Source organism: Protopterus annectens, chromosome 3.part0 (assembly GCF_019279795.1).
Source record: "Protopterus annectens isolate FY-2018-M chromosome 3.part0, PAN1.0, whole genome shotgun sequence".
Lineage (NCBI taxonomy): Eukaryota > Metazoa > Chordata > Ceratodontiformes > Protopteridae > Protopterus > Protopterus annectens.
In genome coordinates this window covers 1,849,229,848-1,849,251,922 of record NC_056731.1, presented here as the reverse complement: position 1 = coordinate 1,849,251,922, position 22,075 = coordinate 1,849,229,848, and the positions used below count along the sequence as shown (strand labels likewise).

Below are 22,075 nucleotides of genomic sequence, written 5' to 3'. Positions count from 1 at the left end.
TAGATGCTTTGGCAGAGGGCATAGAGTGTAAGGAATTACAGGATTTGGTTCATGCCTCTGATCAGGTGGGTAAGCATTCTTTGCAGTGTGGTTTCGATGCTTTACAGGCTTCTTCCAGGGTGGCTGCCACTGGATCAGTTATTCGTAGGCACGCCTGGCTTAAGGATCAGAACTTGTCAGAGCATGTTAAAGCTCGAATTTTGGATGCTCCTCTGCAGTCTGAAGTTTTGTTTGGTTCTCCTGTGGAGTCAGTCTTAAAGAAAATGGAAGACAAAGCTAAGTCTATGCAGATTGTTAAGGATTTTTTTGCAGGTGCAGCCCCCTAAGTTTAGCAGAAATTGGCCTACTAAGGGATGGGCTTACCCTTCTTCTGATTTACAGTCTAGGGGCAGATCTAGACGTGGTAGGGGCAGAGCTCAGGGTTCTTTCAGGCCTAGAACATGGAGTTCCCCTGCACAATCTACAGGTGAGGGCAGGGGCCAGTCCTTTCGTAAACAGACCCAATGACCTGCATCTTCAGCTGCCAGATCCTTCCTGTCTGGCAGCTCCTCTGGGAGGAAAGTTGGCACTCTTCAGGCAAAACTGGCTTTTAGTCACCCAGGACAAATGGGTGTTGGACATTATAGACCGAGGCTACAAGTTTTATTTCCACACATTGCCTCCTTTCAAAGGCATGCCAGACGTTCCTCCTCAGCAAAGGGTGGAGGCTCACAAACAGATTTCTTTACTTCTTCAAATGGGGGCTATACAGCAGGTCCCTCTGTCAGAAGTGGGCCTAGGATTTTATTCTCGCCTGTTTCTTGTACCAAAGAAAGGAAACACTTGGAGGCCAATTTTGGATTTATCTATCCTCAACACATACCTGGACATTCCAAAATTCAAAATGTTGACGTTGCAACAACTTCTGCCTCTGTTGGGCAAAGATCACTGGATGGTAACTCTGGATCTCAAAGAGGCTTATCTTCATATTCCTATCAGGCCCAGTTGCAGGAGATTCCTGCGTTTTGGCTGGGACTTTACATTATCAGTTCTCTGCATTGCCCTTTGGCTTATCTACTGCGCCCAGGGTGTTCACAAAGGTTCTGGCTCCGGTGATAGCCTTCTTAAGGTTAAGAGGAATACAAATTTATCCTTATTTGGATGATTGCCTGATTCTTGCTCAAGACAAACACAAGCTACTTCACCATCTACAGTATGTTATGGCAGTGTTAAGGTGCCTAGGGTATTCTGTGAACGAAACAAAGTCCAGTCTAGTACCCTCTCAGGAAATGTGCTTTCTGGGTGTGAGACTGAATACAGCCTCCCAGATGGCTTTTTTGACCCCGGACAAGCAAAGAAATCTTACACTTTACTTCCAACAATTGTCTCTACGGTCCAGGCTGACTGCAAGGACAGTCCTTCAAGCCTTGGGGTTCATGGCATCTTGTATTCTGGTGCTTCCCAATGCCAAACTGCATATGAGGAAGCTACAATGGTATCTCAAAAGTGTATGGACTAACACTGCCACGATCTGGACACTGTCATTCAGATAATACCTTGCATTCAAAAGGAATTTTTGTGGTGGGCTCAGGAATGTCACCTAAACAAGGGACTCTCTGTGACCCGACCAGAGGCGAGTCAGATCTTAACGACAGATGCCTCAGACAAGGCTTGGGGAGCACACCTCAATGGAAAATGGGTTCAAGACACATGGCCTGCCAGACTTCAACATTTACATATCAACTTGAAGGAGATGTTAGCAGTCCAATTTGCATTGATGGCTTTCAAGGATCTACTTCACCCAGGACAAGTGTTGATTCAAACAGACAACACAACTGTCATGTGGTACATCAACAAGCAAGGGGGAACCCATTTGTACCCCCTTTGCAGGCAAGCTATGATTTTGTGGGAGACTGCTCTCAGTTTGCACCTCACTCTTCAGGCAAGGTTTCTGCCAGGAGCACAGAACTCCTTAGCAGATGTTTTGAGCAGACAGATGGTGGATCCCCACGAGTGGAAGTTGGATCCTCATGTATTTCGACAGTTGACAGTGATATGGGGGACTCCAGACATAGATCTGTTCGCTTCTCCACTAAATTTCCAGTTGCCAAAGTTTTGCACAAAGATGTTTCATCCAACAGCTTGGAAAGTGGATGCTCTATCATTCAGTTGGAGCAATCTTCACGTCTATGCCTTTCCTCCTCTGCCTCTCCTTCCCAAGGTGCTCTTGAAGGTCAGACAGGACAAGCCCTCCATGATTCTAATAGCTCCAGATTGGCCACGGCAGCACTGGTACCCTCTGCTGAGGAGTTTAGTACGGGAGCCTCCTTGGCCTTTGCCTTCAATTCCACACCTTTTGTCTCAGGCAGGCAATCATTTCCTCAATGTCAGGTTACAGTCCCTGCATCTGACAGCCTGGCATATTCTGTTCTAGAACCTAGAGGGTCGCAGCTTCCTCAACAAGTTTTGGATGTCATTTTGGAGGCCAGAAGGCCTAGTACAAGGAAAGTTTATGCTGATAAATGGAGGAGATTTTTTATTTGGAGCAAAGCAAAGAGCTTTGATGTTTCCAGGCCTAATTTGAGTGTTTCACTTCAATATCTTACAGAATTATTAGACAAGGGTTTGTCTTTCTCCTCTGTAAAAGTTCATGCTGCAGCCATTTCTGCTCACTATGACTGTGACCCACCATTATTCTCTCATCCTTTGTTTAAGCAATTCCTTAGAGGGCAAAGAACATAAGACCCCCAGTAGAGCTCCTACTCCTTCCTGGGATCTCAATTTTGTGTTGGAAAAACTTACTTTACCTTCTTTTGAACCTGCAGCTACATCTGAGTTGAAGTTTTTGTCTTGGAAGACTGCTTTTTTGTTGGCCATTACGTCTGCTAGAAGGGTATCTGAATTACAGGCTCTAATGGCAGTTGAACCCTTCCTGATTTTTCATAAGGATAGGGTATCTCTGCGTACTAACCCTACTTTTATGCCTAAAGTGGTTTCAAATGTGGCCTTGAACCAATCTATTCATTTGCCTACTTTTTATGCTGATCCCCAAAATAAAGGGGAGAAAATTTTGCACACTTTGGATATTCACAGGCAGTTGCGTTATTATTTGAGCAGGACTAAAGGGTTCAGACAGTCTGAACAGTTATTTGTTTCTTTTGCTTTGGGCTCTCAGGGGAAACCTGTTTCAAAACAGACTATTTCTAAGTGGATTGGCCATTGTATTGCTTTTTGTTATTCTCATCATGGTAAGGAGATTCCGGCTGGAATCAGACCTCATTCCACTAGGGCTACTGCCACTTCTACTGCTTTTTTAAGGGCTGTAGCTACTAAAGATATTTTGGAAGCAGCTACTTGGAGTTCAGTGCACACTTTTTCTAAACATTACCATCTCCCTCTTTATTCCAAATCTAGGGCTGGGTTTGCCACTGCAGTCTTACAGGGCATGTTAGCAGCTCCCAATGCTTTATGATTTTGCCAACCTCCCTTTACCTTTGCTTTGGGATTCTACCCACAGGTTATGACTGCAGCAATGTGAGATGAAGAACATAGTACAGTTTTGTACCTACCATAAATGTAGATGTTCGAAGATCCACATTGCTGCAGTCCAATTTACCCTCCCTCCTTCCCCTCTGTAGTTTGGAGTGGTTGTATGGTTTGGGTTGTAAATATTGTTTGTACATGGGTTTTGGAGGTTTTTCTGTTCTTGGCTATGGCCTTTCTTTTTAGGGCCTTCTGACATCTGGGGCAAGAAAGACTGAGGATATGACGTCGGTCATGCGCTTTAATACCATGGCGTACTGACGTCAGATCTAAGCGACCATGACCGACGCCAGCCTAACACTTTGGTATTCGGGCCGACCGAGGACAGCGGACTACCCACAGGTTATGACTGCAGCAATGTGGATCTTCGAACATCTACATTTATGGTAGGTACAAAACTGTACTTTTCTCATACATTTAGTAATCTTCTTCCTTGGGAAGAAGTGTTTTTTGGCAGGGTTTTCTTCTAGCTACCAAACGAGATCTGAGGTAGTCACGCCTTGCATCATGGGATATAGGGTTGCCTCAAGCTGGTAAAATGAGTTCTCGAGCTTAGCAAGTGCCGAGTCAGAGCCGAGGATCGGCTCCGAACCCATCCAGCAAGAAAGAAGGCGAGAGAAGACAACTAACATGGAACTTTATGGTATGTACATAACTTCTAATTTCATGGCATCCACAGTTCCCATGTTACCTCTTGCAAAGCACCACATGAGGAAATTTCAGTGGTACCTAAAATCAGTTTGGATGCAACATGCTCATTCTCTGGAGTTTTTGATCCCTTTTGTTCCATGCCTAAAAAACGAGCATCTGTAGGTTCAACATCTTGCTCTGAATCTAGGACTTCCTCTTCATCTGCAACAGCCTACTGAACAGTTGTTCATGGATAGCTCAGGCACAGGTTGGGGGGGGTGACATTTGCTTCATAGAAGGTGCATGGCCATTGGTCTCTTTCTTAAAGGAAAGAGCATATCAACATCAAGGAAATGAGGGCTCTTATTCTGCACTGCAGGCCTTTCACTTTCAACCAAGTCCTCTGAAAGTGTTTACGGACAACACCACAGTTCTCTGGTATGTCAGCAAATGGGGGGAAGGGCAAAATCTTACCTTCTTTGCGGGTTAGCTCTCATGGAATGGGATTTGGCAATTCAATACAAGGTGACTCTTCATGCTGTGTACATCCCATCCGCTTAAAATATTGTGGCAGACTCATTAAGCAGATCCATGACCCAATCCCATGAATGGATGCTTCAAAGGGATGTGTTTCTAGAATTGGTCCACCAGTGGGGTACACCTCTTCTGGATTTATTTGCCTCCTGTCTGAACAGACAGCTTCCGCTAGTTTATGCCAGACTCTCACATCCTCTCGCTTGAAAGGTGGACGGCCTTTCTTTTTCATGGAAGGAGATGTTTCTTTATGCATCCCCCCCCCCCCCTTTGCTTTCATTCAAAAAGTCCTGCTGAAGGTTCAACAGGACAAACCAAAAATCTTGCTGGTGACTCCCTTTTGGCCAAGACAGCATTGGTTTTCTTTTCTTCTGCATTTAGCCAAGGGCAGTCATCACAAGATACCTCACAGAGTGGATCTGTTCGTACAGGAAAAGGGCTCTCTGCTTCATATGCATTTGTCAGCCCTATAACTGACCCTGTGAGTGATCAGTTTTTTATTCCTTTCAACCTTTCAGGCATCCTTTTTTCACAGGATGTGGTTAGGGAGGCCAGAAAGTCCAATACTAGAAAATCTTACATATCCAAATGGAAAAGTTTTTTTTCTCAAAATCTGGATCCACTTTCATTGGATGTTCCAGTGGTTCTTTCTTACTTTTGTGAGTTACTTAATAGTGGTTTGGCTTATTCATCAGTGAAAGTCCACTTGTCAGCTATTTCTGCATGTCTGCCATTATCCCCACCTTTGGCTTGCAGATTGGAATTAAAACTTTTCGTTTAAGGCTTCCTTCATATTAAACCTCCCAAGAAACAAGTTCCAGCCCTTGGGATTTCAATTATGCTTTAAAGAAGCTTACTGTGGCCCCTTCTGAACCTGCAGCCTCAGCTTCTTTAAAGTTTTGTTCTTGGAAAACAGTTCTTTTGTTGTTGTTAACCTCTGCTAGGACAGTTTCTGAGATTCAAGCTTTGATGGCTTCTGTACCTTTCCTGGTTTTCCACAAGGATAGGGTCTCTTTGGGTTCCAATCCTTCTTTTATGCCCAAGGTGGTGAATGAGTTGTCTCTTAATCAACCTATTCAATTGCCCACTTTCTTCCCTTCTCCTCAGTCTTCCAGTGAAAGGATCTTACACACCTTGAATATGCATAGACAACTAAGATTTTATTTGGATAAGACTAAGGGTATCAGAAAATCTGATCAGCTATTTGTTTACTTCCGTCCCAGGGCTCTGCGTTTGCCTCTCTCTAAACAGACAGTTTCTTCTTGGATTTCCAAAGCAATTTTGTTTTGTTATAACTTCCATGGTAAGACTCTTTCTGCCCCTGTTAAGGTTCCTTCCATGAGGTCTGTGGCTTCCTCAGGTGCATTCATTAAATGCCTGGATACTAACTCTATTTTAGAGGCTGCTACATGGTCTCTGTGCATACCTTCACCAAACATTACAATTTGGACACCATTTCTAGATCTAGGGCAGGGTTTGTTAGAGCCATTCTCCATGGCTTTGGGAAAGCTCTTCTCTTCAAATCTCCTCTGCTCCTTCCTCTTCCCAGGGATCCTACTAAGCTTTGACATTCTCCCATAGGTAAAGAATACTGTAACACTGAATAGAAGGACATAGAATAGTTGTGTAAAATCTTATCATCTGATGTTGTCCTTCTTATTCTGCTTCATTGATGGGAATTGGCCGCTTCCACAGACTTTAGCTTCCAGGCTCAACCTCCTCCCTTACCCATAATCCTCTGCCCCCAGTCCAACCTCAGATGTTATTTGCTGCCATTGTGTCCAGAAGGGGTTACCAGTGCTCAAGCAGCTAAGTGATAGTTTTTTTTTATATTTTCTCTTCTTTCTCTACTTAAAGTAGTGTTTTAATGTATTTTAACTTCTTCCATTTTCCATTTAGTTTCCAAAGTGCATTAGGGTTCTTTTTGTCTCTTTTTACTCTCCTTCTTCTCTTCGGGCTTTGGCCGTTATTTCTCTCCTTATAGATTTATAGTTATATGGTTTTATTAGTAAATAGTTAATTCTATCTCTCTCTCTCTCTTCCGTATGGATAAGTCTGCAGGATTTAAAAGGTGCGCCAAGTGTGAGAGGAAGATTCCACACTCGGATGCACACAATAGATCCGTTTGTTGTTTAGGGCTGACACACCTGGATTCCCCTTGTAGCATCTGTGAGGGGTTCAGTTCAAGAGAGCCATTCAAGAAAGGAAGAACAAATTGATATTGAAGGGCCTTATGCCCACTCCTCTTTTTTCTTCACCAGGGGCTCAACTTTCCCTGCAAGGATCCGCTCAGGTCAGAGGCCAGGAAAAGGCACCATAAGGAGTCCAGGGCATCTTTGGAGCCTCCTGCCAAAGTTCCAAAGGTTTTTGATTCAAGAACGTTGGTGCCGAGGCCTATGTCAGCTCCTTCAGATTCGACTGATGTAACGGCTCCCTAGTGAGCCTTCAACATCTTCTAAGTCCCGAATCTGAGCAGTCTTCAACCCCTTCAGATCCATAGATCCCCAGATCGCAGTCCTCTTTCTAGGTCTTCAGGGAGATCCTTTACTTCAATTTCTCCTACAGTGCCTTTGAAGATCTTGTAGACCCCCAGGCACTCTCATCCATCTTCAATGGCTTCCTCTATATCTTCTCAGAGCCTTTATGACAACGTGGGCAAAGTGGTCAGATCAATCATCAAGGCCCAGATTTAGATGGGGGAACTTCCAGATCCATCCCCTTGTGCATCCAAGCATGTACCGTCTACTTCATTTTCTCCTTTTCTAATCCATGATGTCCTTCAAGAATGCAACTGCAGTCATAACATATGGGTTGTCCTGCCTCAGGCAGCCCTCGGTCGGCCGGATTCCAAAGTCTGGGTCCGACGTCGGCTGATGTCGCATTTTCCTCCGACGTCAGAGCGGCTGGGGTACATAAGCATCAGCCGACGCCATTTTCTTCAGTCTTTCTTGCCGCGCGGTGCCCGAAGCAGAAGCAGTTCGCAAGTGCCGGTCGGTCAGCTCCTGTATTCTTCGATTCCGAAGTCATCAAAAAAGCTAAGTACCCCATTGGGGACCTTTTCTTGCCTCAGCCGATGTCAGAAATTACTGAAAAAGTTAACAATTGTCTTTCTTGTGCTAAACAAATACCTCATAAGGATTTCCACTCTTACTGTCTTCCTTGCCTTGGCCCAGACCACGACGTCTCGGCCTGTGTAGCCTGTGCTCGCTTCAACAAGCGCACTCTCAGGCGCCGGGCGGAGTTCGCTGAAGATTTTTTTGGCGAAAAATTTGCTTACACAATGCCGTCGGAACTTCCGACATCGCAAACTCCCAAGAAACGAAAAGACCGGGACCGACATCCTCGGCCCGCGTCTACCTCCGACTCCACGCTAAAACCAATCGCGAGTGCTCCGGTTCCCTCTGAGATGGTTTCTCCACCGCTCCGAACTGAAGACACCGCATTACCGATGACTCCGATTCCGGATATCACTACAACGCCAGTTATTGATTTACCTCCGGATACCGAAACCGAGGAAATGCCCGAGACCATTGCTGTAGACAAGGTCACTCCAGCACGTGGAGCTGCCAGGCCTCCTATGGCCATGTCTATTAAGGCCTACACTAGGGCTAAGGCAGCCAGCAAAACAAAACATCTTACTACTAAAACCTTACCTCAGCCTACTCCAGAGACACAAATTATGTCTATGGCTGCTGATTTAATTTCTATGATTAGAGGTTCACAGGCCCATTCTGAGAGAGGATCCCAGCCTCCTTCTGATAAAAGGCCCCGGGTTGAACCCCCTGACCCTATTCCGTCAGATGAAGATTCTGAGGGCTCTGTCCACTCTGATAACCAGGAAGAGCTCTTCCAGACCTATGAGGACTCGGATGCAGAGGATTCCATTCCCTCGGCCTCCCCTCCTGAGGATATTTCTTTTGGGGAAGTTCTGCATACCATGAGGGAACATTTCAAGTGGCAAGGCCAGGAATATTCTGATTCCAGAAAGCGCCTTCGGACTTTCCTTAAGAAGCCCCAGCACAGGCCCTTAGCTATTCCTCCTGTACTTGATGTTTTGGATGATTTATATTCTGACTCTAGTGTTACCCCTGACTCTCTTCCTCCTGCTCCAGCCAAGCCAGACAGGTATTACAGGGTTCCAGAAACACATTCCCATTTATTCAGGGCCCATTCTGCTGATTTGGAAACTATTTCACAGGGGCCTAAAGGAGTTTCAGCTTCCACCTCTAAAAATCCATTGCCCTCCAACAGGGAAGCTAGGTCATTAGAGAGATGGGGCAAAAGGTTTACACTTCCACTACCTTATCTATGAGAGCTTTGAATTGCCTTTTTCATATGTTACAATATCAGGATTTCCTGTTAGAAGATTTACAAAAAACATTGGCCACTCCTGATCCATTAGACAGGAAGGCTTTGCAGGAAGCTGTACATAATACTCAGCAAGTAAGCAATCACTTCCTACAGTGTGGGTATGATGCACTGGAAGCTTCATGTAGGGCAGCTATGACAGGGGCAGTCATTCGAAGACATGCATGGTTAAAAGATCAACCTCTACCAGATCATGTGAAGGCAAAACTTCTGGATGCACCTTTGGAAAAGAACAAGCTTTTTGGTGCTAATGCTAAGGATGTGTTAAAGACCATTGAGGAAAAAGCAAAATCAGTTCAGACGGTGAAAGATTTCCTCCAGGTTCAACCCCCCAGATTCAGTAGGAATTGGCCTTCAAAAAACTAGTTCTTTCCTAATACAGAAAAGTTTCAAAGGGGTAAAAACAGACGTGGCCGTGGAAGAGGCCAATACAGAGGTCCTTACAGGGGACGACAATGGCAGCCAGGAAACCAAAGAAGTGACGCAGGGGTTTCACCTGCCCCACAGCCTCAATCTCAATGACTTTCCTCTACTTCCGCCTACCAGGGAACAAATAGAAGCTCCCTTGGGCGGGAAATTATCTCTGTTTGCAGAAAAGTGGCACAGACTGACAAAGGACAAATGGATTTTGGACATTATAGACCGTGGCTACAGGTTCCATTTTCATACCTTGCCAAGAAAACAAGGCATGCCAAACCTACCACCAAACCAGAGGGCAGAGGCTATCAAGCAAATCTCTCTGCTGACTCGGATGAAAGCAATAGAAAAAGTTCCACAACAAGAACAAGGCCAGGGATTTTATTCAAGACTGTTCCTTGTTCCAAGAAAAGAATCTCAGTGGAGACCAATACTGGATTTGTCCGCATTAAACACCTTTCTCATAGTACCAAAGTTCAAAATGCTGACTCTACAGCAACTCCTTCCCATGCTGGGCAAGGGGTCTTGGCTGATTACTCTGGACCTCAAGGAGGCATACCTGCATGTCCCTATCAGACACAGCTGCAGAAGATACCTCAGATTTCTTGCAGGGCCAGAGCATTATCAATTCTCAGCATTGCCATTTGGCTTATCTACTGCGCCCAGAGTATTCACAAAATGCCTGGCTTCAGTAATTGCTCATTGCAGGCTCCAGGGGATACAAATTTACCTGTACCTGGACGACTGCCTCATACAAGCGGACGACAAATTGATGTTGACAAAAAACTTGGACTATGTCATAAGATTACTACAAGCTCTGGGATACACAGTCAACTTCCAAAAGTCAAGACTGCAGCCATCCCAGCAAATAATCTTCTTAGGAGCCAAATTAGACACAGCCTCTCAAATGGCTTACCTGACAGAAGACAAGCAAGAGAAGTTAACTCATTACTTCAAAGGTTTTGCAAAACTCACCCAGATGACTGCAAGGAGATTCCTACAGGCCCTGGGTTACATGGCATCCTGCATTCTCCTGGTTCCATTAGCAAGACTACACATGAGAAAGCTTCAGTGGTACCTAAAAAGCATTTGGTCTTAGCACAGCAACAACTTGGAGACAACCATACCGCTCATTCCATGCCTACAAAAGGAATTCCTATGGTGGGCCTCGGTGAGCCTGGCAAACACAGGTATGTCATTCAAAAACCCACAGATAACACAGACCATGACCACAGACGCCTCAGACCTTGGATGGGGGGCGCACATGGAAGGCAGGTGTATACAAGGACAATGGTCTCCAAAGGAAACACATCTGCATATAAACCAAAAGGAAATGCTGGCAGTAATGCATGCCATCGAGGCCTTTCAACACCATCTTCAGCAAGGCCATTTACTGATACGGACAGACAACACCACTGTGATGTGGTATATAAACAAGCAAGGGGGCACCCACTCTTACCCCCTTTGCAGACTGACAATGCATCTTTGGGAGAAATCACTGAGCCTAAACATCCAGTTACAATCCCAGTTTGTTCCAGGCAAAGACAATGTCTTGGCGGACAGCCTAAGCAGGAATTTCACAGATCCACATGAGTGGAGGTTACATCCGAAGATCTTCACACAACTCACTTCGACATGGGGCAGGCCAGAAGTAGACCTATTTGCCTCTCACCTCAACCATCATCTACAAAAATTCTGCACAAGGACATACCATCCAAAAACTTGGAAAATAGATGCTCTCTCATTCAACTGGAACTTCCTAACAATCTGTGCATTCCCACCTCTGCCAATGATGACCTCAGTATTACTAAAGATCAAAGCAGAGAGACCCAAGGGAATCATAATAGCTCCGGACTGGCCAAGACAACACTGGTACCCACTACTACGGAGCATATGTCACACCAGGAGGTGGGCCCTTCCCCATTGGCCTCTACTTTTGACTCAACACAATTTCAAAACAGTGCATCCAAACCTTCAGACACTGCAGCTAACAGCCTGGGAGATCCCATAAATAACATCAACCTATCTCTCTCCAAGGAAGTTCAGTGGATACTAACAGAGGCTCGAAGACCATCCACCAGAAAGGTTTACTTAGCAAAATGGAAGAGATTCAGCAATTGGAATACCAGCAAGGGGCATGATGCATCATTGTTGAACATCCCACTCATCTTGGAATATTTGGAAGATATCCTAAAGAACGGCCTCTCATATTCTTCCATAAAGATACATGCATCAGCTATTTCAGCTAGATATAACACTGATCCTCCTGTCTTTTCATGCCCTTTGCTAAGGCAATTCCTCAGGGGAATCAAGAACATTAAGCCACCAAGAAAGGCCCCAGTACCAGCCTGGGACCTCAATTTTGTCCTAGAAAAACTGACTCTACCTCCTTTTGAGCCAGCAGCTACAGTTGACTTGCAGTTTCTCTCATGGAAGACAGCTTTCCTGTTGGCAATTACGTCAGCAAGAAGGGTTTCGGAACTACAGGCCCTAATGGCAATACCACCGTTCATAATTTTTCACAGAGACAGGGTTTCATTAAGGACCAACCCTACTTTTATGCCTAAGGTGGTATCTAGGGTTTCCTTAAATCAAGCTATTCATCTGCCTGCTTTCTTCCCCAATCCTGAGAATAAGGGGGAAAGACTGTTACATACCTTGGACATTCACAGACAACTTCGATACTACCTGGACAGAACCAAGGCCAGTAGGAAGTCTGAACAACTTTTTGTAGCTTACGCCCCTGCAGTCCAAGGAAAAGCAATTTCAAAACAGACAATTTCAATATGGATTGGACATTGCATCAGATTCTGTTATTCCTTTCATGGAAAGACTGTTCCAGCCAATGTCAGGCCACATTCCACCAGAGCTACAGCCACCTCTACAGCATTCTTAAGAGGGGTGTCTACTAAGGACATTCTAGAAGCTGCTACATGGAGCTCTGTGCATACATTCTCCAAACACTACAATCTCCCTCTATACTCCAGATCCAGAGCAGGCTTTGCTTCGGCAGTCCTGCAGGGTTTGATTGCCACACCATCTTTCTCCTAGAGCATTCCTCCTCCCCCAGCTAAGCTATGGTATTCTACCCATATGTTATGACTGCAGTTGCATTCTTGAAGGACATAGTACAGTTTTGTACCTAACATAAATGTAGATGTCCGATAGACATGCAACTGCAGTCAGATTTTCCCTCCCTCCATACCCCTCTATGCCTGGGGTCCACTCCTATCCCTGTTTCTCTTAGCTGGGGATATCTGTTATGGTGTATTTGTTTTATTGCTCATTTATTTGTCTGGAATCCTGTTTTTGTCTTCCAAATTTGATTACAGCCTTCCTTGGGGGGCACCTGGCATCTGGGGCAAGAAACACTGAAGAAAATGGCGTCGGCTGATGCTTATGTACCCCAGCCGCTCTGACGTCGGAAGAAAATGCGACATCAGCCGACGTCGGACCCAGACTTTGGAATCCGGCCGACCGAGGGCTGCCTGAGGCAGGACAACCCATATGTTATGACTGCAGTTGCATGTCTATCGGACATCTACATTTATGGTAGGTACAAAACTGTACTTTTTGTTTTCGGAGCTCCAGGACAGTAGTCTTCAGAGGGATTCAGGGTTGGATCAGAGGGCTCTTCCTTCCTTGACACCAACTGTTAGCTTGTCTGCCTCTGCTTCAAGATCTTCAGATCAGAGTGTGTCCTGGATCTGGGATGTCACAGCAGAATCTGAGGGGCAATGCTCTGCTCCAGTGTTCTCAGATCTGTCCCTCCCCCTTGGAGCTTCAGCCCTTGACAGTGCGCATCTGGTTCTCTTTGGGAGTCGGGGGTTCTGGTGAGCTTCCTCCATCTTTCTTGGGAGCTTCGGCTCCTAGGGAGTTTGGGGGGGGGTCTCCCCGGGGCCTTCTAGGTTATAGAAAAGGCCTTTTCTGTTAGCTGGACCCTTTGACTGCTACTCCTCCCTGTGTGCCTACTTTGGATCTGGGCCTTGGATCTTCCATTTCTGTCCAGGGTCAGCCTGGCTTGAAGGACCTCAGTCTGTTCCACCGGAGGTGGCCCTTTCCTCTTCTGACTCCTCTCCTGAATATCCCACTGAGGAGATCCCATGGAAGAGGAAGTGCAAAAGGAGGCACTTGGACTCCCCTATGGAGTCCCTCACCGAGGATACGGATTACGAAGAGGGAGAGGAGTCTCCCATATCACTACCAGATGATGTCTGTTTCGCAGACATCTTAAAGATCTTGAAGTTAAAAGGTGGTTGGTCTTCCAGAAACCCCTCTTCGGAGAAGTCTGTATTCCTGGAGGCCATCAGGGCGGGACCATCTACATCTTGGCTAGTCCCCCCGGCGGATGCTCTTATAGACCTTGTCATTGTCGGGCCTGGAAGGAGCTTGACACCATAGAACCAGTACCTAAGCGGCAAGACAACCCCCCCCCCCCCCAGTGGACTGTACTTTACTGGACTAAGGGCATCGCAGTGGCAGCTGGTACCAAGAAAGAGCTTGGCCAGCAGAGCTCAACTGTCCATATGCCAAACACGGAGTCCAGAGTGATGGACAGGTTCTGGAAGCTCGCTTATGCCTCAGTGACATTTTTGCTGAGAGCACTCAATTATCTGGCACATTTTATTTTCCTTTGGAGAGACTTGGTCAAAGAACTCTCTGAATCCTTGGTGGAGTGCATGCCTAAGGAGGAGTTTGATAAGATTTTTCCTAAGCTAACTACTCTTACTTCCATAATAAATTCTTCCATGAGGCTTGTTTCCCACTCATCAGAAGGATCTTCAAGGGCAGCACCGGAATTGCAATACATCGTCATGCTTGGATGAGGCTTTGTGATTTCACAGAGTCTTTTAAGGCATCTTTTGTTAATGCCCCCTTTAATGGTTCTTCGCTATTTGGACAATCAGTTAAGGACACCCTGACCTGTAGTGAGCAAGAAGGTAAGACCTTGTCTGTCATGGGGATTAAGTTTTCCATCCCTCAACAAACCTACTCAAGGAATCAAACAGGGGCTAAGAAAACTTGGTTCCGTAAGTCACAAGGTTCCTTTCCTGATCAAAGTGGAGAGTACTCCTCCAGAGGCAGAGGAGGAGGCTATAGTGGGAGCTGCCACCCAAGAGGGAAAGAGAGCCTGCAAAACCAAGGATTCAGGGAACCTTTTTCTGACAAGCCCTTTTAACGCTACTGAAGCGCTGCTCGACTGTCCAACTCTGGAGGCAGTCGGGGGCCGTTTTTCTCTGCACTCAAGTGCCTAGGCCCAAATAACGACAAATGCTTGGGTGCAAAGCATTATATCCAGAGGCCATTACATTCCCTTTTCTTTATCCCCACCAAAGATTCTGACATTCCACCCATCCAGAGGGAGTTGACAGTTATCAAAATCTTCAAACTACTACGAAAGAGAGTAATCCAAGATGCCCCAACCGAACAAATAAGGTCCGGAACTTACTCCCATTTCTTTTTGCCGCCAAAGAAAACAGGGCCTATGGCCCATTTTGGATCTAAGCCATTTCAACTTGTATGTGAAGAAAGTCAAGTTCTGGATGATAACGGTTCACTCCATCCTCCCGTTGCTAAGGAAGGATGATTGGATATGCTGTGTGAATTTCAAGAACGTGTACTATCACATAAAAATAGACAGGCATTCCAGAAGTCATCTGTACTTCTGCCTGGGAGCCAATCACTTCCAGTTCAGAGCCCTGCCCTTTGGTCTCACTACAGCCCCCCAGGGGGTTTACCAAATGTATGGCAGTGGTTGCAACTCATTTCCGACTGCAGTGGTTTCAGGTATTTCTGTACTTAGATGATGGGCTCCTGACTGCCCCTAAGCAGTGTCAACTTTTTCAGGCCAGAGACTATCTTTACCAGTTGTCCCAATTCTTAGGCATTAACATAAACTTGGACAAGTGGCAACTACTACCGGTTCAAACCTTGGGGTTCATTGGAGTCTAGCTGAACACCATTACCCAAATAGATGCTTTGCCACAGCATCACATCAACACATTGAAATTTCAAGTTCAAGCCATTGTGAGTCTTCCCTGTCTTGCTGGGTTGATTCTACGAACTCTGAGGTCCATGGCAGCTGCTGTACTTTTGGTTCCTCTATCCACGTACTGTATGCGCATTCTTCAGTGGTCTATTCTGCATCAGCCCCTATCTGTTTCTATCAGACTGACAAACATTTTCAGGTCCCAGCTACAATGGTGGATTCAAACAGATCTGACAATCGGCAGACCCTCCCCTTCAGTCACTGTGACCGTGGATGTTTCTCATCTGGGGGGGGGGGGGGATTTCCAGGGGAAGATGGTCCAAGGCACATGGAATACAATAGAGACCAGTTTGCATATCAGTGTCTAAGAGATGACAGCTGTCCTCTTATCGTTGCAAGCCTTTCAGGAGGCTGTCGCTGTAGGGGCAATATCTATTCGCACAGACAACATGTCAGTAGTCTGGTACATCAACAAGCAAGGAGAAACCCGTGCCCTGTATGCAGAGAAGCCATAAGGGTCTGGGAATGGGCAAGCTATTCAAACCGCTTTCTGCTTGCAACACATATGCCAGGGAAATCCAGCGTGTTACCAGACAGGCTCAGCAGATCTATACTAATGCCCCACAAGTGGTCCCTCAATCAGTCCTTAGCAAACCAGATATTCAACCATTGGGGTCTTCCCTGCTGCGACCTCTTTGCGTACCCTTACAACAACAAATGCAGCAGTTGCTTTGCTCTGATCCCCCTTTCAGGGGCTTCCCCGAGGGATGTTCTAGTCCATGATTGTGACTTGAAATATTTATCCTGGAAGTCCGTTTTACTTGTTGGCATTCCTTCAGTGAAAAGGGTCTCCAAATTGCAAGCCATTTCTTCCAAACATCCCTACTTAATTTTTCACAAAGATAGGGATGTGTTTTTGTCCTATCGTGCCTTCATTCTTACTAGGATGGGTTCGGATCTGATCCTCAGATCCAACTTGGCCTTATATACAAACTCGAGGTCTTCCACTAGCTTGTGGCTAAACCCTATCCCAGCACACACTAGGAAAGCTTCCCAGATCTTGTTTGCCATTAAACAGGATCGAGTGCTCGTTCTACTGGCTCTGGCTAAGTATTCTGTTGGTTATTATTACTATTGTTGGAAATTGCTTATTCTGAGTTATTTTTGATCTAGTTAATTAGTTCAGTGTAAGTTTGTTATTTCTGCTTTGTTTTGCTGATGTTCTTCGTGTTTCACTGTTGCAGTCATTACATTTGGGTTATCTGCTTGCAGTAGCCCTCAGTCGGCCTGATTAACAAAGTCTTGGGTCCTACGTCGAATGCTGTCTCTTCTTCCATGACGTCAGGTTGCCAGGGGTATAAAACATGCAGTCGATGTCATTACATCAGTCTTTCTTGCCGTGCGGTGCCCGAAGCAGAAGCAGTTCACAAGTGCCGGTCAGACGACTCCTGAAATTTTCGTTTTCGAGTTTCAGAACCAAAGTCTTCAACTAAATGTTAAGTACCCCGTTGGGGAAATTTTTTTCTTGCTCTAATCCGATGTCAGTAAAAGTAAATAATTACATTTCTTGTGGAAAACAAATACCTCATAAAGGTTTTCATTCGTACTGTATTCCTTGCCTAGGCCCTGACCACGAGATACCTCGCTGTCGGTTTAGTGCCTTATTTAAACCACAAACTATCTGTCGTCGGTATATTTGCGCTTTTAAATATTTTGGTGCTCAGTTCAGTTATCCTGATATGTCTTCGGTAAGCCATTCGACTACCGACATTCCGAAAAAACACAAAGATAAAGACAGAGACAGGCTGCCCAGTTCGCCAGTACTCAGTGAGGCGCTTTCGCAGCCCCTGATAACCGCTACTTCAGATTTGCAGGCCTCTACTGAGACCCATTCGGAGACCGGTATGCCGCGAGATGCTTCAACTGTGGAACCTGCAGATGTCTCTACCTTGGATGGGTCCGGAGCTGCTGTGCAGGCACCGGCTTCTGAGGGTGAATTCAGGCCTACTGACTTGCGTATTAAACAAATGCCATCTTCTTCTTCAATGCCTAAAACTCGAACCATGCCTAGAAAACTGACGCCCAGACTGCATGGACAGGCCTCTATGCCTAAAAAACAAATGATAAGAATGACTGAAGATCTTATTACTTTAATCAGGCGAAGCCAACATTCCCCTTCTAGGAAACCTAGGACTGAGTTTGTTTATGATACTTCTGACCAGGATTCTGAAATTTGTGTTTCCTCTGATGACCAGGATTTATCCTTATCTACCTATGAGGATTCTGATGCTGAGGACTCTATTCCCTCTGCCCCCCCCCCACCCCCCCCACCCCGAGGATTTCTCCTTTGGTGAAATCTTGCATACTCTCAGGGAGCATATTCGTTAGGAAAGTCAGGATTTCTCTGATTCTAAAAAGAGGCTTGGGGATTTCTTACTCCTGCCCCAGCACAGGCCTTTAGCTATACCTCCTGTACTGGACATTGTTGATGATGCCTTTTTGGAATCTAGCATGGCCCCTGACTCTTTACCTCCTGCTTCCAGAAAACGTGATAGATATTACAGGGTTCCTGACTCTCACAGGTTCCTTTTCAAAAATCTTACTGCAGATCCTGAAACCGTTTCACAGGGACCCAAGGACATTAAAGTTACTACTGCCAAAAATCCTACCCCCTCTGATAGAGACTCCAGGGCTCTGGATAGATGGGGTAAGAAGGTATACACTTCTGAAACTTTGGCCGTTGGGGCCTTGAATTGTCAGTTTCATATGTTAAAGTATCAGCTGCATATTATTGGATTGCTTAAACAGAAAATTATGTTGTTTCCTGATTGTGCTGAAAATAAGGATTTACAGGATTATGCATTCTGCTGAACAAGTTGGTAAACATACATTGCAATGCAGTTTTGATTCACTAGAGGCAACTTGCAGGGCTGTGGTAACTGGGTCTGTACTTAGAAGGCATGCTTGGCTTAAGGAGCAATCCTTGCCAGATCATGTTAAAGCAAAATTACTGGATGCTCCCTTAAATCAGGACCGCCTGTTTGGCAACAGGGCAGAAGAAGTTCTTAAAAAGATGGAGGAAAAAGCTAAATCTATGCAAACTGTTAAACATTTTTTACAAGTACAACCTCCAAGATTTAGTAGGCATTGGCCTTCTAAGAACTGGTCCTTTCCTGTCTCTTCCAGACCTTCTCAGTCCAAATCCAGATCCAGCAAAACACCCAGGCTTCAGTCCCAGGGGATGCACAGGACTAAGCAGTGGGGGGCCTCCACTTCCAAATCTGGAAGTAATAAAGCTCCCCCCTATGGTAAACTGTCTCTATGACTTCTTTTTAAAACTTCCAAACACTTCTCAACTGTTTGCCTCTTTGGGGGGAAAGATTGAACTTCATGCAAAGAACTGGGGACTCATTACCCAGGACAAATGGGTTTTAAATATAGTGTCCCCAGGATACAGTTTTGACTTCCACACTTTACCAACTCCAAGGGGTTGGCCGGATCTACCTCCAAATCAGTGAGCAGAGGCCCAAAAGCTAGTACTCTGTCTCTTAATTATAGGGGCTATTCAGTTGGTACCAGAAGAAGAAAAGGGACAAGGTTTCTACTCGAGATTTTTTCCGGTACCCAGAAAAGACAATTCATGCCGTCCTATTCTGGACCTGCCTACTTTAAACACCTTTTTGGTGATTCCAAAATTCAAGATGCTGACTCTTCACCAGTTGCTTCCTATGCTAAGCAAAGATGCCTGGTTGGCAACACTAAATTTAAAGGAAGCATACCTGCACATCCCAATCAGGGAATCTTGCAAAAGATACCTACGCTTCAAAGCAGGCTACATGCACTTTCAGTTCTCTACACTACCCTTTGGCTTTTCTACTGCGGCCATGGTATTCACAAAGTGCCTAGCTCCAATCATTGCATTTTTCAGGCAAAGAAATATTAAAATATACCAGTACCTGGATGAGTGTCTAATTCAGGCAGAAAACCAGGATATACTTTTGAATCATCTGGCTTTTGTACAAAGGGTGCTAACTTGTTTGGGGTACACCATAAATGAAAAGAAATCACACCTGGTACCCTGTCAACAAATTATATCCCTGGGAGCAAGCTTGAATACAACTTCCCAGATGGCTTTCCTCACGCCAGAGAAACAAATTAATTTGACAACCTACTTCATACAAGTGGCCACAAAAACCCTGCTATCTGCAAGGCAAATACTACAAGCCTTGGGGTTCATGGCCTCCTGCATTCTTCTAATTCCATATGCAAGACTGCATATGAGGAAACTACAATGGTATCTAAAAAGCCAGTGGTGTCAGCATTCTCAGGATTTAGAAGCAATGATTCCTATTATTCCTTGTCTGTGCCTAGATTCCCTTTGGTGGGCAGAGGCCTGCCACCAAAACAAGAGACTACCATTCACACTAACCCCTGCCGCCCAAACCCTAACAACAGACACATCAGACTATGCATGGGGGCGCACCTGGCAGGAAAGTGCATTCAGGGCAAATGGAACCCAATTCAAATTTACCTTCACATCAGTCATAAAGAAATGTTAGCTGTACAGAATGCCCTGACAGCCTTCAAAGACTACATTCTTCCAGGACAATTAATGGTAAAGACGGACACCACCACTGTTATGCGGTACATAAACAAGCAGGGGGATACACATTCTTACCCCCTCTGCAGACTAGCCATGGCATTGTGGAACACAGCCTTGAGCTACCAAGTGCATCTACAAGCTCAATTCTTGCCAGGAAAACTAAATACACTGGCAGACGGACTAAGCAGAAACCTCATGGACCCACAGAAGTGGAAACTGGAACCAAGGATTTTCGACATGTTGATAAGCAAATGAGGGAGCCCAGATACAGACCTGTTTGCCTACCCCCAGAACTATAAATTGGAAAAAGTTTGCACAAGGACTCCCCGCAGACAAGCTTGGAAGGTGGATGCTTGTCCTTCAGCCTTTCCTCCTGTGCCTCTGCTCTCCAAAGTACTACTAAAGTTCAAACAAGACAAACCAAGGATGAATTTGATTGCACCAGCCTGGCCACACCAACACCGGTGCCCCCTCCTGCGCATTATGTCACTGTTGGCCCCATGGCACCTGCCTCAGACTCCAACCCTGCCATCTCAGCAGGAGAATCAGATTCCGCACCCTCAGCTTCAAACACTGAACCTAGCAGCCTGCCTAACTACCTTCTTTACCATCCCTCAGTAAACCAGTGATGGATGTCATTTAGAGGCAAGGGGCCTAGTTCTAGAAAATCTTATGCTGAAAAATGGAAAAGATTCTGTGCCTGGAACCAATCTCAAGGGATGAGCACAGCAGTGCCCAATTTACCTCAGATTTTACAATACTTAACTGAGATGCTTCACAAGGGCATGTCTTTTTCCTCAATAAAAATTCACGCCTCAGCCATTTCAGCTCATTATAACACAGAACCTCCCCTCTTCTCTCATCCAACTCCTCAAGCAGTTCCTCAGAGTGGCCAAAAATTTAAGACTACCCAGGAGGGCTCTGTCTCCAGCCTGGGACCTTAACTTTGTATTGGAGAAACTCACCCTTCCTCCTTTCAAGCCAGCTGCTACTGCAGATTTAAAATTTCTTTCTTGGAAAACAGCTTCTCTTTTAGCAATCACTTCAGCAAGAAGGGTATCTAAATTACAGGCCCTTATGGCAGTGGAACCTTTCATCATCTTTCATGCGGACAGGGTGTCCCTCAGGACCAATCCTTCTTTCATGCCAAAGGTGGTATCCAGTGTGGCCTTTAATCAGTCCATTCATTTGCCAACCTTCTTTCCTAATCCACAGAACAAAGGGGAACGGATACTGCACTCCTTAGATGTGCACAGACTACTTAGATTCTACTTGGACAGGACTAATCCTCAAAGGAAATCTGACCAACTGCTGGTGGCAATTGCTGCAGGGACAGAGGGGAAGGCTATTTCAAAGCAAAACATTCCCAAATGGATAGGACATTGCATTCATTTTGTGCTATAAACACCATGGAAAACCTATCTCACAGGGGATCAGACCCCACTCAACCAGGGTTGCATCTACCTCTACAGCCTTTCTCAGAGGTGTACCTACCAGGGACATCCTAGAAGCTGCTACCTGGAGTTCTGTACATACTTTCACCAAGCATTACCATTTGCCAGTTTTCTCTAAATCCAGAGCTGGCTTTGCCACTGCAGTTTTGCAGGGTCTTATAGCTGTTCCTAATGCTATCTAAATTCCTCCTCCCACCCTTAGCTTTGGGAATCTACCCAAATGTAATGACTGCAGCAGTGAAACACGAAGAACATAGTACAGTTGTGTACACTTACCATAAATGTAGACGTTCGAGTGTATTCACTGTTCCAGTCCTGGTTACCCTCCCTCAAGCCCCCTGACTTTTTTTTGGCTATACCTCTTCTCTCCTTTTCAATGCTTAATAGCTTTTTGGTATATTTGCTTTTTTGTTTGAGGTATAATCTTGTATATTTATAGATTTAATTATTTCCCATTAGGGGGGCACCTGACATCTGGGGCAAGGAAAAACTGATGTAATGACATTGGCTGCATGTTTTATACCCCTGACGACCTGACATCATGGAAGAAGAGACAGC

At 45.4% G+C, this 22,075-nt stretch overlaps 1 protein-coding gene across 1 annotated transcript in view; it reads left to right on the top strand.

Moving 5' to 3' along the window:
* OBSCN (obscurin, cytoskeletal calmodulin and titin-interacting RhoGEF) overlaps positions 1-22,075 on the top strand; it is a 4,979,884-nt gene that overhangs the window by 2,228,963 nt on the left and 2,728,846 nt on the right. The window lies entirely within an intron of this gene.